At 34.4% G+C, this 14,489-nt stretch overlaps 2 long non-coding RNA genes across 3 annotated transcripts in view; one reads left to right on the top strand and one right to left on the bottom strand.

Annotated features, from left to right (window-relative positions):
• Positions 1 to 14,489, bottom strand: part of LOC144320030 (uncharacterized) — an 84,259-nt gene that overhangs the window by 55,278 nt on the left and 14,492 nt on the right. The gene's annotated exons all lie outside the window — the stretch shown is intronic.
• LOC144320029 (uncharacterized) lies at positions 131 to 7,289 on the top strand. Its single transcript, XR_013385623.1, has 3 exons — positions 131 to 245; positions 6,419 to 6,496; positions 7,160 to 7,289. It is a non-coding gene; the product is annotated as an uncharacterized LOC144320029 (long non-coding RNA).

Raw genomic sequence — 14,489 nt, 5'->3', positions numbered from 1 at the left:
AGGTTGAGAAACAGTTTTATGACTTAGAGCTCTAATTCAGCTTCTTTAGCCTCCAAAATATATTTTCTTTTTAGGTAGAGTATAAGATTTTGTATAAGTGGTGGTAGACAAATTTTTCTCTATTTCTAAGGATATAAAAAAAGAAAGAAAGGTAGAGACATAAAAGGACTGAAACTACAGGCAAAGGTTTCCAGAAAAAGTATCTTGCCTATCAGAATTTTAACATAGAAGAAAAGATTACTAAGGTAAATCATGAACTCTTTAATTTTTAAGGAAATGTTACTAAGCTTTGTTTCCAAAGCACTGACTACAAACAAGGGATGATTGAAGTGACTACTTGAAGTGAATTCCCTATAAACTCAACTCTTTCCAAAGGAAATCTATAAGGGTGTTAAAAATGGTTTCCTTGTTCAATAGCATTTTTGAATGCTAAAATCAGCTAAAATACCATGCATAGTAAGTTATACTAAATTGACACTGCTTCAATTCAGTGGACTAGGAATTAACATCTCAATTATTTGTAGTATTAACAAAGGCAGGAAAAAATTGTCACTGGTGAGAAGCCTCTAAATCATTCAGCTTATCACTTCCCAGAGTTGTCAGACACTGGGCAAGCACATTTTTGTTTTGTTTATTGCTAAATTAAAATGAAGAAAGCTCTGGGGGAAAATCAGTTCCACCTGTGGCCAAATGTTTAAAAGGGTCATTACTAATAGCCAGATTGGCACATATTTGATAAGCTCAGTCTTAGAATGCATTGCTCCACTATAAGATTTTTTCAGTTGCCTTAATCTAGAATGGCAATAAAAATAAATGTGTTGATCTTAATATTTCTGCTGAAAGCTTCCCTTATAATATCCTGCCACCACCCCACAAGTATTATGTATTATTTAAAGTTAGTATAATTCATTATTTTTCACCCAAAATACCCACTGTTCATCTTCTTTGAAAACTATAATTATTCAAAAAAAAAAAAAAAGAAAACTATAATTATTCAATAATATGCTATATTGATTCAAATATTTGAATGCCTTATTGGCCCCTAAGGTGAATGTGAACTTACTGGCAGTAAGCTGATAGATACCATAAAATAATTCCAAACAAGAAATTACTAAAAGGAAATCTGTAATTCCATTCCACCTTGCTAGAGTCACTCCAGAGCTCACACTACTTAGATCTTTAAGCACATCTGAACCTGCATGCAGACAGCATGCTTTGTCAAGCTTTACTGAAGCCTGCAGAGCACAGTGGGGATCCAAGCCATATCAGAGGCTCCACATTCCCTTTCCTAATGCCACTTTAGTATACTACCAGGATGCCATATTGTGAACATCAGACCCATCGCAGAAAGTGGTCCGTGCTCCAGCATCACATAGCCCTGGTCAGTGCACTGGCATTCTGCTCAGTTACACACTAAGTCCTTTATTATCTAGAACTTCAGTTGGTTTGAATTATCTCTTCTCAAAGTTATCACTGGCCCCTTGTTAAATAAAACCAACAATATCAGGGCATATTCCTTCTGAATTATAGAAATGAAAGTGTGAATAATTATGGATTCAATTTTCCATTACTTTCAATTTTAGATATGAATTTATATTCATATTTAAATCTATGTTTATCTCATGGTAAATTCCACTTTAAAAATGTACACTTTTCTAGAGATACATATAGTTACCTTGAAAATTAAGAGACATAAATCGACAAACTGCTGTAATTAAAGATTCACATGGTAGAAGTCCTATTAGACTCCAAGATTATAGTGTCCTCTTCATACTGGTACTTCATAAATCTTGATGCAAATACCCTGACTTTATAACATCTCAACACAAGACACAAGTGTTAAAATTATCCCCAGTGATCATCTCAATCATCTACTGCTTCCCTCCCACACTCAAGCCATCTCTAAAAGAGGGCTATATTCCAATTATCATGGGATCTCATCACTTCTCATATTTACTTCATTCCTAGAATCTCATTGTCTCCACATCAAATGAGATTTCTTACTTTAAATGATACAATTTCAGCTAGTTCTCTTCAACTCCAAATTCTCTTGGAAAGACATAAGATTTAATGAGCAGATGATTTCTATTTCACATGTTCAAAGTTGATATTAGTCTTTCCTCTGTCTTCTTTTCTCTTTATAGATATTGTAAATGTCCAGATTGAGAGCATGGGCCAGCATATCTTTCTCATAGCTGTCCTTTGCCTTTTACAGCATGTCCTTGCTGGCTGTCCTCTTTTCAAATTTTGTGTTTCTTTGAATGGGCTATTGCACTGATGGCTTTTGGCAGCTGCCGAGTGCTAAACCTGCATATAAAATCAATCTGTAGGGCCAGAGTCGCAAAACAGGGCCTACTTGAAATGACTTTTTTCAGCTTTCTGGTTACTGTCATATTAGAGTTTTAGTGCAATAGGCAAGGACAATAATTTATTTTACTTTATGAGAAATCTTTATCTTCAAGGGCCAATGCCTGGTTGAATTCTTTTCAGATCATCCTCTTGAATTTATGCAGCATTTATAGCAATTCAAGATCTTCTTCCTACTAAATATTATGGAAGAGAGTCCAAGACAGTCTTCTGTACCAAATTTTGCATTAAAGCACAAAAAGATACTAAGATATTATGGTATATTCATTATTTTCCCATACATGGGAAATATTACCAGAAACCATTTTATGCTTTCTTCCTCTTGTATATTTTTCTACCTTATCTCAAGAACAAAAGCCCTATTTCATTGCAGTTAAGACTTTGGATTTTGGTGTTAACCCAGCCTAAATCACTTCCCAGCTCTCTTCGAATAGAAAGTAAGAACGTCCTTGGGCCAATTACTTATGTAATATATAAAGCTTATTATACTCATACATAAAATATAATGATCATTCTTACGTTAGAGGAATAAGAAAGATATTTTTAAATAAATTAAAAATTCATATAAGGCAGCTAACACAATACCTGACACAAAGGAAACTTTCAAATTATGTCATTAAATTTATGATTAAGTATAATAACTGCCACTTTTGTTGTCTACTAGTATAAGGAAATTGTGCCTGAGTAACTCACCCCATCACAATCACCTATTCAATGAAAAACAGAAATTAAAAATGTGTATTTCCAGAATAAAGCAACTTAATGTTTAGAACGCAATAAGGATAATTTTTTTTTAAATAAAGTTCTTCATAAAGTCTTGTGTTACCCTTATATTCATTGTTTAACAAGTTACTCCAAACTTAGTGGCATAAAACAACCCCATTTAATTGTACTTGGAAAATCATTAGGTTGGATATCTAGAAAGGTACAATAGAATTGACTTTTTTTTTTTGCTTCAAGAGGTCCAGAGATTCGAATAGAAAAACCCAAATGATGTGGGCTGTAACATTTATCTAGAGATGTCACTTCCAAGATGTCTTCTTAATTTTCAAGTATGGATCAAATGGAACTATTGACCAGAGTATTAAAACATGGCCTCTCCATGTGGCCTAGACTCCTAACAGCATAGTGGCTGGGTTTTGTTAGAGAATCTCCTGAAATGGAACCTCCATGGAACTAGGGTTATAGGAGAACAGTGTGGAAGCTACATGGTCTTTTCTGACATAGCCTCAGAAATAATATAGTGGTCACTTTAGCTATGCTCTCTTGCATCAAAGTAGTCACAAACCTGTCCATGTTCAAAGCAAGAAGACATAAACTCCAGTTTTCTTGGAAGAAAAGTTAAAGAATTTTGAAGCTCTATTTTTAAATACTACATCTTTCCTCCATAAACTACTATTGCTTTGATCACTCCTTTTCATGCTTCCCTGCCCCTTTTTCAGTATTACTTAGTTCTCATTGTACATTGCTTTGTGGTTATTCCTGACTAGATTAAACTTTGTAAATATTATCTATTAATATTATAAACTTAAGAACACAGGAATCATATTTTCCCTTCATTTGTGTCTTCAAATAATTTCCAGCACAAGACTCTTCTTGCACTTTTCTGATTCATTCAATAAGCTTGAATATTTAGCAATATCTTAAAACAAAAGCACATAGGCATTAGCAACAACGGCTAACAACTTTACAAATGAGTGCTAACTTCAGAGATTAGGAAATGCATGATGGGTACCAAGACGTACCCTAAAAATATTAGAAGTAGAGAAATAACTATTTTTATTTAACAAGCCAGGAGACCCTAATTCATAAAGGAACTAAAGTATTCATTAGCTTTGGAATGAGAAAATATCAGTTTGTTCCTAACAGATGCCTAAAATGAATGCAGACTCAAAACAATGGAGGTCTGGAATCTATCATTCATCTTGAGAAGGGAATATTCCCTCAGTATTTGATTTGATCAGAGCATTCCTTTGCCCTAACATGACCACATGGCCAAATTCTATTGTACTTTAAGACTCAACTCAGAGAACCTTGATCCACCAAATTTTACTGATCCTTTCCCCACCACCAAGCTAAAGGGAATTGCTTTTTCCTGTGACTATGAATTGCATTCTATATGCTTTTCTTTTGTGGCTTTCTGTTTACCAGTTCATATTCTCATTATTTAAAAACATGACATCTCCTTTTCTAGGTCCTAAATGGTGCACAGTAAGTATCACAAAGATATAAAGAAGAAAGGGAATGTCAGAGGGAGAGAAAAGATGAGGTGGAGAAGAGTATGAGGAGAGGAGATTAAGGGAAGAACATAAAGAAGGATGGGGATGGAGAAAGAAGGTCCAGAGGATGAACAGCAAAAAGAAGGGTAGCACATTGTCTTTCAAAGGGGTAGATTAAAAAAAAAAAGCAAGATAATCTACTTAAAAAAATAATATCAGAAACAGTGTATGGGAGCTCCATTGGAGTTAAATAATAAAGATCATCACTTTGTACTTTGGCCAAGACAGTAATAAAATGGAAAGCTTTAGAAGTAGAATTTGAAATACGTTCCTATTAATTAATATACTTTTGTCCTTGAAACTGGGATTGTACTCATATAAACCATTTTATTTCCTCTTGAGCTATTTCAAGAACTATTACAGAGCTCTGTGTTGCTCATTAAGGAATTTAGAATAAGGAGCAAAGGACTTAAAGAAAGATTATTTTATGGATGCTCTCGAGAATTAGCCATAGCCAGCTGAAGACAGCAGACTCACACAAAATGTATCTTCCCTATGAATGCTCCATACACTGGTCATCCAGCTCTTCGATCTCAGTCATATATAAATTAATCCAGGCTCAGCACTCAGAAAGGCAAACAAAACATTTAATTTTAAATACTGCCACAGTTAAAATTTAGAGACAATTTCTTAGGAATCAGGACAATGTCAGTAAGGATGCCAGTGGATCTTTGAAGTCTCTAGTTCCAACTGCAGGCAAAGGAGAAGTCCAACAGTTACCCCACACAAGTACAGAATCCCCGACCTGAGGCTACCCTCACTGTGCCTCCATCAGATTTTTTTAGACCCATAGACAGAAACCCTCCAGGTCAACAGTAGTGAACTCTGGACAGGGATAGCTCTTGGTAAGCACCTCAGGCAGAGTCATTGACAACTCCTTTATACTGTTTATAAAGTTAAAAAAGAATACATCCAGCAAGCGGCCACCAAGATCATTATAACATCAAGGATTATTCCTTTCATCTTAACTGTTCTTTTGTCTACTTTTAATTTCATTTGGTTTTAGCCTGATTTCTTTCAGAATTTAAGTATGATCAACCCCAATAATTGATGATGCTGAAAGAAGTAATCTCATCAAAACCCTGAGCAGCTGTGTCTTTTACATTGGCTGACTCTCTTGTGTCTGCCATTATCCAGGCTATTGGTCAAACACTCCAAAATGGTTGGACTATTTCCATCAAGTAGTCTCAGCAAATTTCTATTTGGAGGCAGCCTGCTTAGTCGTGACCACTCCACCATTCCTACCTGTACCATAGCGAGGTACAAAAAGTGCTGCCCTACTCAGATCTGTAGAGCAGTTGATGCTTCTTCCTCTACACTACAGTCGTAAAGTTCATATCTCTGTGGTGTCCAATAAAGCTCATGTCATTTCTGCTTGCCTAGCAATAGAGTGTAATGGAAATAATATGGGATTGGTAGCCAGAAAACTTAAATTTGAGACTTAGCTCTATCATTGGCTGACCATATCATCTTTTAAAAAGCTGCAACATCTCTGCCTTGATTTCCTAACCTATAAAATGGGAGGACAGAATTGTAAAATCATTCATCCCTCATCTCTGTTGGGAAAAATAAATAAAAGTCAATGTGAAATGCTTTTTTAAGTATATATCTATTTTTAATATGTCAAACTTTTGCACCAAGTAACTAAACCTAAGTGACTAAATTAGTACGGCTAACTTAGAAGCTGTGTTTCTGAACCAGCATAACCTAACCTCTGTAAATTACCAGGGTCAATTATGAAGGAAAAACTTATACTCTCTATTCTATTTCAGGACATCATTATTGTTTTTTCTTTTTCCTGTGGGAGACTTGCCAAGCCCAAACAGATGGTGTTTGTTAAAAAAGAAAAGGTAATTGAATAAAGGCAGCCTCATGTCGTTAATAACCCATTTTAAAAGCACGAAGCATAAACCGTTTTACTCTCACCCAGTGGCATTAGATCACTGCTTCACCAAAAAGGTCAACTCAGAAGGACTTGTAGTTTCACAGCCTCTTCTCAAAAATACTCTCTGTAGTCCATAAGGCACTTTTGAATAGAGAAAAAGTTAAGCAAGGAAAGATTCCCAATTCTATCCTAATGCTTAACAATGGAATGGTTGACTTCACATCAAGGTTTAAATACATTTCAAATAGAAGCCCAAACTTTAAAGAAATCCTGTGTTACAAAACTTTCCAAAAATCATGACTTCTCAATACTTCATAGCAAAGCAACGATACTTCATCCACCTCTCTTTGGCATATTGTATCCCATCAAGTGGGAAAAGGGGTGCTGTTGGGCTTCAATGTCTGTGGTCCTCAGTCAATGTCCACACTGTCCCAGAGCTCAATGTTTTGTTGCCAAAGGAAATGATAGCTTCCAGAATCTAGCTAGGAAACTAATGCTCCAAGGTAAGCAGAAAGCTGGGCAAGCCATGCAGATGAACAGAGGAGATCACTGTGGAGATCATTGAAGCCTAGTGATTTATGAGACACCAAACTATCTGCAAACAACTGTTCTAACTTTTCTTCCACAGAGCAAGTAACACACAAACTACAAGGTGCCCTTCTTGAGGAGACCACAAGAGAGAAGAACACTTGGATACAACTACTTTGTTGCTGTTACTGCTTTTAATGTATAAGATATCTCTTCTTCAAATCTTTCTGAGAAAGGTACATTTTATAGATGATCTAGTTGATTTCAACATGTGGGAATTTCACTTGTAATCTTCCTTAAAACTAATCTGCAGGAAAAAAATGACTAAAACTGATTTGCATAAAGACACTTGACATGTGGCAGGCACGAGATTAGGCTCTGAAATCTCTTGTGGGCACATGTATGTGTGCATGAGGGTACATGTTTGTGTGTGTATGTGTGTGTTTTTAATAAGCAAACACACACATACATATATGGAAACTTGTATATAACATATATAAGGATTCTATGCATAATTCACATGTATATATTTTGTGTGTGTGGAATTTTACATCCCAGAAAGTTCCCTGGAAGCAGTAACATCTCACCATTATTAGCTCAATGTCATCATCGCATAAGTAGGATATGCAATAGCCCTATCAATGTCTTCATGAACAGAATGGATTTAAGATAGAAGAGATAAAAGGAAAGGAAAGCTATACTGTAAAATATATATTAATCGCAGAACTTCATTTAATGACTTGTAATTTGGGTGCTGCTTTGATGTCCTAGGGCCTTAATCTTTTTTTTTTTTTAAGAGTCAATTTGAATAAACCCTTTATAATTTGTTTAAATGTAGGATGAGTAATGCTAGCATGAGTTGGGGAAAACAAAACACTAGAAAGATATGTGGAACTGTCAGTAATTCATCAGGGCCAGCCAATTTTAGCACCTAATAATTTTTTTTTCTGTGCTCCTTCTTTAGAAGAGAACAAATCAGAACGCCAATGCAGTAAATTCTCACAGGGGAAACCATAATTCTATTGATGTGCTTCAAGATGGCTTTTTGTTTTCAATTCTGCAAAAGCAGATCGATAAAACTAATGCAGGTTCTCTCCTCAGACTTTTCTTCTACATTCATAGTTAGGAGACTGGATAACACTAGTTTAACTGATTCAGCACTGGTAGGCACAAGTTTTGCACAGGAGTAGAAAATAAGAGGTAAAAGAAAAAACAATAACAAAACAGACAAAATACAGTACTAGAGTGAGACAGTTTCATTTATCAGTTAAGCATGTAAACCCTTATGTTAATATACCTAGGTTTGAATCCTAATTTTCTCACTAGGTGTAACTTCAGCAAGAGATATGATGATTCCAGACCCCATAAAATTCCTTTAACTTACTCTTAAGTATTAAATGAGAGTAAGAAAAGGTAAGAGAATTAAATGAAATTATCCATGTAAAAAAACTCTTAGAAGTTTCAGCAAATTCTAAGTGTTCCATAAATGTTAACATCGCTACGATTGTGTGACTTTTAATACTCTTGCTCTTTGGGCATGGGTGTGCTTCCTAGATCATTCAAAACCTGTAGGAAAAAAATGAGGTCATCCAAAGAGATAAGAATCAATGCATTTGAATATGGATTTAGACAGAGTTTGGGATAGAGGTGAAGAAGGAGCCTATGAGAGCAGAGAGAGAATTTGGAAAGGCTTTTAACAACTCCTGTCTGTCTTCCTTTTTATTTGCTACAGTCCTAAGAGCTGATGGAAGAAGAAAATATAATATGCATGCTAACCAGTCTGAAGAGAACTCAGGGGAATGCTGGAGCAATCCTAACTTTCAGACACTAACATTGTCTCCTAATACTCATTTAACTTAGACTTGCTGTCCTTCAAAACAATTCTTATCTCCACTTTGAAATGGGAATGTACTCATCCTTTTTTATCCACTTTATTGAAATTGTAAGCTCACTTTATTGTAAGCTCATTCCTGTATGTTCTTCCCATGCACTCTCTGTAATGACCCAACGCCGCCTCTCTGACAACATAGCAGTTAAGACCCTCTTGGATATCAGCGCTGAGGCCATCGCTTAGCTGCAGGTCCTGGAGCAAATAATCTTTTATCTATGCCTGAAACTTCCGTATCTTCCCTATGTCCCTATGTACAGTGGACTATACAGCTTCATCCTAAAGTAAGAAATGTTTTATTCGGTGTGTTGGTGGAAGGAAAGTGTCGGAGGAAATTAGGCTTATTTGCAACCTCAAGATCATAATTAGACGGAGGTACAAATGGTTTCATCAACATGCTGAAACATAAAAGTACCAATAGTGTGGGATTTCTAGATATACAACGAAGACCTCTTCACCTTTACACAAGATAAACATGACTCAAAAGCTGTTGATACAAAAACTACATTTGCATTGTTACATTATTTTCTGTAGAACTGATGATTTTGAGAGACATGTAAAAGGGAGAAATGAAATTCCTTTAACTTTTGTTAATTTAAAAAAATATTTCTTCATAACTCAAAAAATATTTCTTCATAACTTAGAATATAGTCCTCAGCAATTCATTTCCTAAGGCTTATATTTAATATATTCAGCCAAAGCCACTTAAGACTTGATAAAAGTTCCCAGATGAGTGGTTCATTATGCAATTGTGAAGTCAATAGTGTTTGAAGAGGAAATTGATAGTGGAAACAAATTATTAATAACAAAAATAACTTTTTAAAAAATTGATAGTGTTTTTTGGAGAAATTTTAGGATTATAGAAAAACTGATCAGTAAATACACAGAGTTCCCATATATCCTCTCCTCCTAAAAACATAGACAATTTCCCATCTAATGGACATGTTGCATTAGTGTGATAAATGTGTTGTAACTGACGAGATAATACTGATGCATTATTATTAAAGTCGATAGTTTACATCAGGATTCACTCTTTGTATATATTCTATGAGTTTTGACTGATGACATGTATCTACCCTTATAGTATCATACAGAGTAGTTACTCTGCCATAATAATCCCGTGTTTCACCTTTTCATTTCTCCCTCCCTCTCTCAAACTTCTGGCAACCATTGATATTTTTGCTGTCTCCACAGCTTTGTTTTTTCTGAAATATTACTTAGAATGATATTATTATTAGTTAGAATGATATGCTATGTAGCCTTTTCAAAAACCAAAAAACATCTTACCTTCTTTCACTTAGCAATATGTATTTAAGAGCCTTCCATATCTTTCTATGGCTGGATAACTCATTTCTTTTCATTGCTGAAGAATATTTCATTGGATGAGTGGGTCATATTTTGTGCATTCACTTTCTGAATTATTGAATGCTTCCAAATGTTGGAAATTATGAATAAAGCTGCTATAAGCACTTGCAAGTTTTTATGTGGAGGTAAGATGTCCACTCATTTGGGTAAATACCAAGGAGCTATACCATTTCAAATTTTCACTGATAATGAATGAGAGTTCTTATTGCTCCACATCCTTGTTAGCATTTGTATTGTCAGATATTTAGATTTAGCCATTCTAATAGGTACACGGTGGCATCTTATTATTGTTTTAATTTTCAATTCCCTGATGAGAAATTACAATGAGTATCTTTTCATATGCTTTGTCTTCTGTGTATCTTTGCTTATGAAGTATCTGTTCAGATATTTTATATTTTTTAATTGGGTTGTTTACTTCTGTTGAGTTTTAATTCTTCTATGTATATTTTAGATACCAGTCCTTTTACGTGTCTTAACATCACTTTTTATACTTGATTTTATTTTTAAAGATAGTTTTAGATTTAAATCTAGTTTCCTTTTTAAACATCGTACATTAGTAATAAACATAACTTTTAATAATTAGTCTCCAGATAATGTGAAAGTTGAAACAAGGTCCAAATTTATCAGTTTCCTGAGGGTGATAAGGAACCCAGACTCTCCATCATCTAGTGACCTTGGATGCTGTAGTTTGGAAGCACTCAGACATTTTGCACTCATTGCCCATCTAACATCAATAGCAATAATCATGTCTTTAGTTCTTAGCACTTTCAGCTGAATTTAGTATGTCTTTAGTATGTTTGATTGAGTCAAGAATGAATAGGATGGTCACATTCTGTCAATCCTGTAATTTCTCTTCTGTCCAGCCTCTGTGTTTTAAGTAGAAGAAAACATCCTTATGATCTGTTACCTTTATTTATCAAATAACCGAAGAAAGATCCCAAGAACTATAACTAGGTCTTCACATTTCTTTCCACTTCGTTCATCCATAGAGTTCACACAAAGATTCACTCTCCTCAAACTAACCAGAAACAATGAGGTCTATCTTTCCATATTGTTTATATTTCTTTTTTCACTGCTTGCTTTTAGCCCACAAGTTTTTCTCTCATGGCTCTAAACAAGGTCAGATTTACCCAAAATACCCATCACCCTTTTTGTAAATGCATGAAGTTATGCTATATGCTTACAATTGCTTCCCATATGAAATAAAATGCTACATTTTACTTCGTGTTAAAATCTCAACCCAAGTACCACATCTATTTCCAAAACCAATACACAAGCAAGGTAATTTTTGTTGTCAGTAACATAGATATTAAAATTACAATGTCAAATATCAGATCAGAACTGCAACTAAGAAGTTTCGCCTATCTTATATATATTTTTCTTAAGAAGATCAGCCTTCAAATCCTGAGGCCGTTTCTTTTCTTTCCTTTTTTTCTTCCAATACATGGTATCAAACTATCTTATTACCGAGCAAAATCTTCTTGATACCCTGAATTTTCACATTGGTTTCACATTTGCCACAAAAGGTATTTTTTTGTTAAGTAAGGTACTTTGGCTTAAATTTCTTATATATGATAGATAATATCTCAGCAAGATGTGAATGCATTTTAAATCATCCTTGGTGGTATAGAATGGCTGTGTCGATTACAAAATTCAAGGCATTTATTCAGAATGTTTTATCTCATGTCTCAGGATTAGGAACTCAACATTGTCCTTTCAATTTCTATTTGTAACTCAACTTGAGAATTTTCTATCTAACATTAATTTCCTTGGCATTTACTTCTTGATTTGTCTATGATGTATAGTTATGATCTCTCTCAAGAACAATTCTAAATCTTTCTGATATTGTATATAATACTTGTATTATTTTTATTTCAAACATAATAAACTGAATAACTCTTTAAAGTTTTCTTAAATCATATTACTCATACATAAAATGCACATATGAGAGTGAATTTCAATGGATTTTTCACTAATTGAAAGCACCAGTAAAACCATCATACCAGAAGCACTCCTCATATTTCCATTTAGGTCCCATGAAGCAAACACCATCTATGGTTTTGACAAGGTGTATTCTGTAAACCTAAAATATAATGTTGATCTGAAAATCTATTTAAAAACCCAGAAAAATGTTGGCATCTTCCTCCATACTACAAGACCTCATCCAATTACATCTGCAACCTTCTGACAAAGACTATTATGACAGAAGGACACAGGCTATTATGAGAGAAAGACAATAATGCTTAGGAGGTGACAACTTGAGTCTGAGTCTAGACTCTGCAATTCAGTATGACTTGAAACAAATCAATTAAATGGCTGAACTTCTGGTTCTATATTAATATAATAAGTACAATGCATTACCTTAGATTTTCCTCAAGTTTGGTGGCAAAAACACAATGAAAGTGCCTTACATATTTTAAAGGACACTATAAACAGACCATTCTTTTGTTTATAAAATACAGGATTTCCACCAGTTCTATCAGTGCTGTAACTCTTAGATGGTCAACTATGCCTTCAAAACATTTCTGTGTTACAGAACACATTTTGTCAACACTTATATAGACTTGGTCTGAAATGAAATTTCATAATATTGACATCACTAGTAACAGATTTCTTAACTATGCCTTAACCATAATATTTCACAATTATTTAAGAAACAAAAGCCCTACTATTTTTTTAAATTACTTCATTACTGCTTATTTTCTACATGTGTTTTCAATAATACATCATACATTTTATCAGTATAAGCAAAACAGAGAGATTAATATATTATTACTTACAATTGCTGCAGAGTCATTGTCCCCTCCCTACCTAAAGGTTTTTATTAATAAATTTAAATAAGTGACACATATACTTCTGAAGGTCTTTTAATCTACATTTATTTTAGCATGAATATTCCTTACATGTAAAAGGTAAATTCACCTATCACCTATAAGATTTTATTCTATTGCATTCAGTACATGGGCTTTCATGGATGAAAAATGTGCTGAAATTATTATCTGCACTATTTGCTAAACATTGAAAATAAAAAATTCTGTTTTGTGAAGAAATACATAAAATAATGATGCTATTTTCTATGTTTAAGATGAAAACACAAATATCCTATTAAAAGATAAACATAATAGAAAAGATAAACATAATATAAAAGATAAAAATTAAAAATAGTATTGGCTGGTTTAACTTAAGACTAAAAATGCATTTGCATGCCATCTATCATCCAGTGCTTACCACATGCTCATAAACACTGTAGCATGCAGAAAATGCATAAGGAAGCCATTTTTTCCTGGTGATTTAAATTGTTATCTCACTGTAAACTCAGCATTGAAGTTCCTGAGTCTGATTACTGAATTCTCCTTTGTCTCTAGATCCACAACCCCTTTCTAACATCATCATTACTGCCTCCCTTTCCTAGTCCAGTGTATAAGATTTCTGCCTTCATTACTGGTTGGGTTTTAAGCTCTTTTTCAGGAGCCAAAACCTTGCTAGTTTTTTTTTTTTTTTTTTTTAAGATTTATTTATTTATTTTAGAGAGAGAGAGAGAGAAAGAGAGTGAGAGCATAGTGGGAAGGGCAAAGAGAGAGGGAGAAAGAACCTTAAGCAGACTCCATGCTGAGCATGGAGCCCAGCCCAAACTGGGGCTCAATCTCACACTCTGAGATCACAGCCCTGAGATCATGACCTGAGCCACAGTCAAGAGTCAGTCACTTAACTAACCATACCATCCAGACGCCTCTAAAACCTTGCTATTTTTTAGAGACCTAGACAATTGCCTCGCCCTTGCCAGCTTCTAATTCTTAAGGTCTCAACCATCTCTTCCAGACTTTTTAGGTACTTATCATTCCCATCTTCTCTCTTTCTGATTTCAGAGCACCAACATCACTTAGAAATCCCCATTCTGAGACAAACAGAAAGACTCCTAACTCTGGGAAATGAACTAGGGGTGGTGGAAGGGGAGGAGGGCGAGGGGTGGGGGTGAATGGGGGAGATGGGCACTGAGGGGGGCACTTGACAGGATGAGCACTGTATTCTGTATGTTGGCAAATTGAACACCAATAAAAAATAAATTTATTTATTTATTTTTTATTTATTTATTTATTTTTTTAAATAAATTTATTATAAAAAAAAAAAGAAAAAGAAATCCCCATTCTTAGGACCCAGTCATCAAATCTGACTTTCT

Source organism: Canis aureus, chromosome 9, assembly GCF_053574225.1.
Source record: "Canis aureus isolate CA01 chromosome 9, VMU_Caureus_v.1.0, whole genome shotgun sequence".
Taxonomy (NCBI): Eukaryota; Metazoa; Chordata; class Mammalia; order Carnivora; family Canidae; genus Canis; species Canis aureus.
This window is presented reverse-complemented; position numbering and strand designations above follow the sequence as displayed.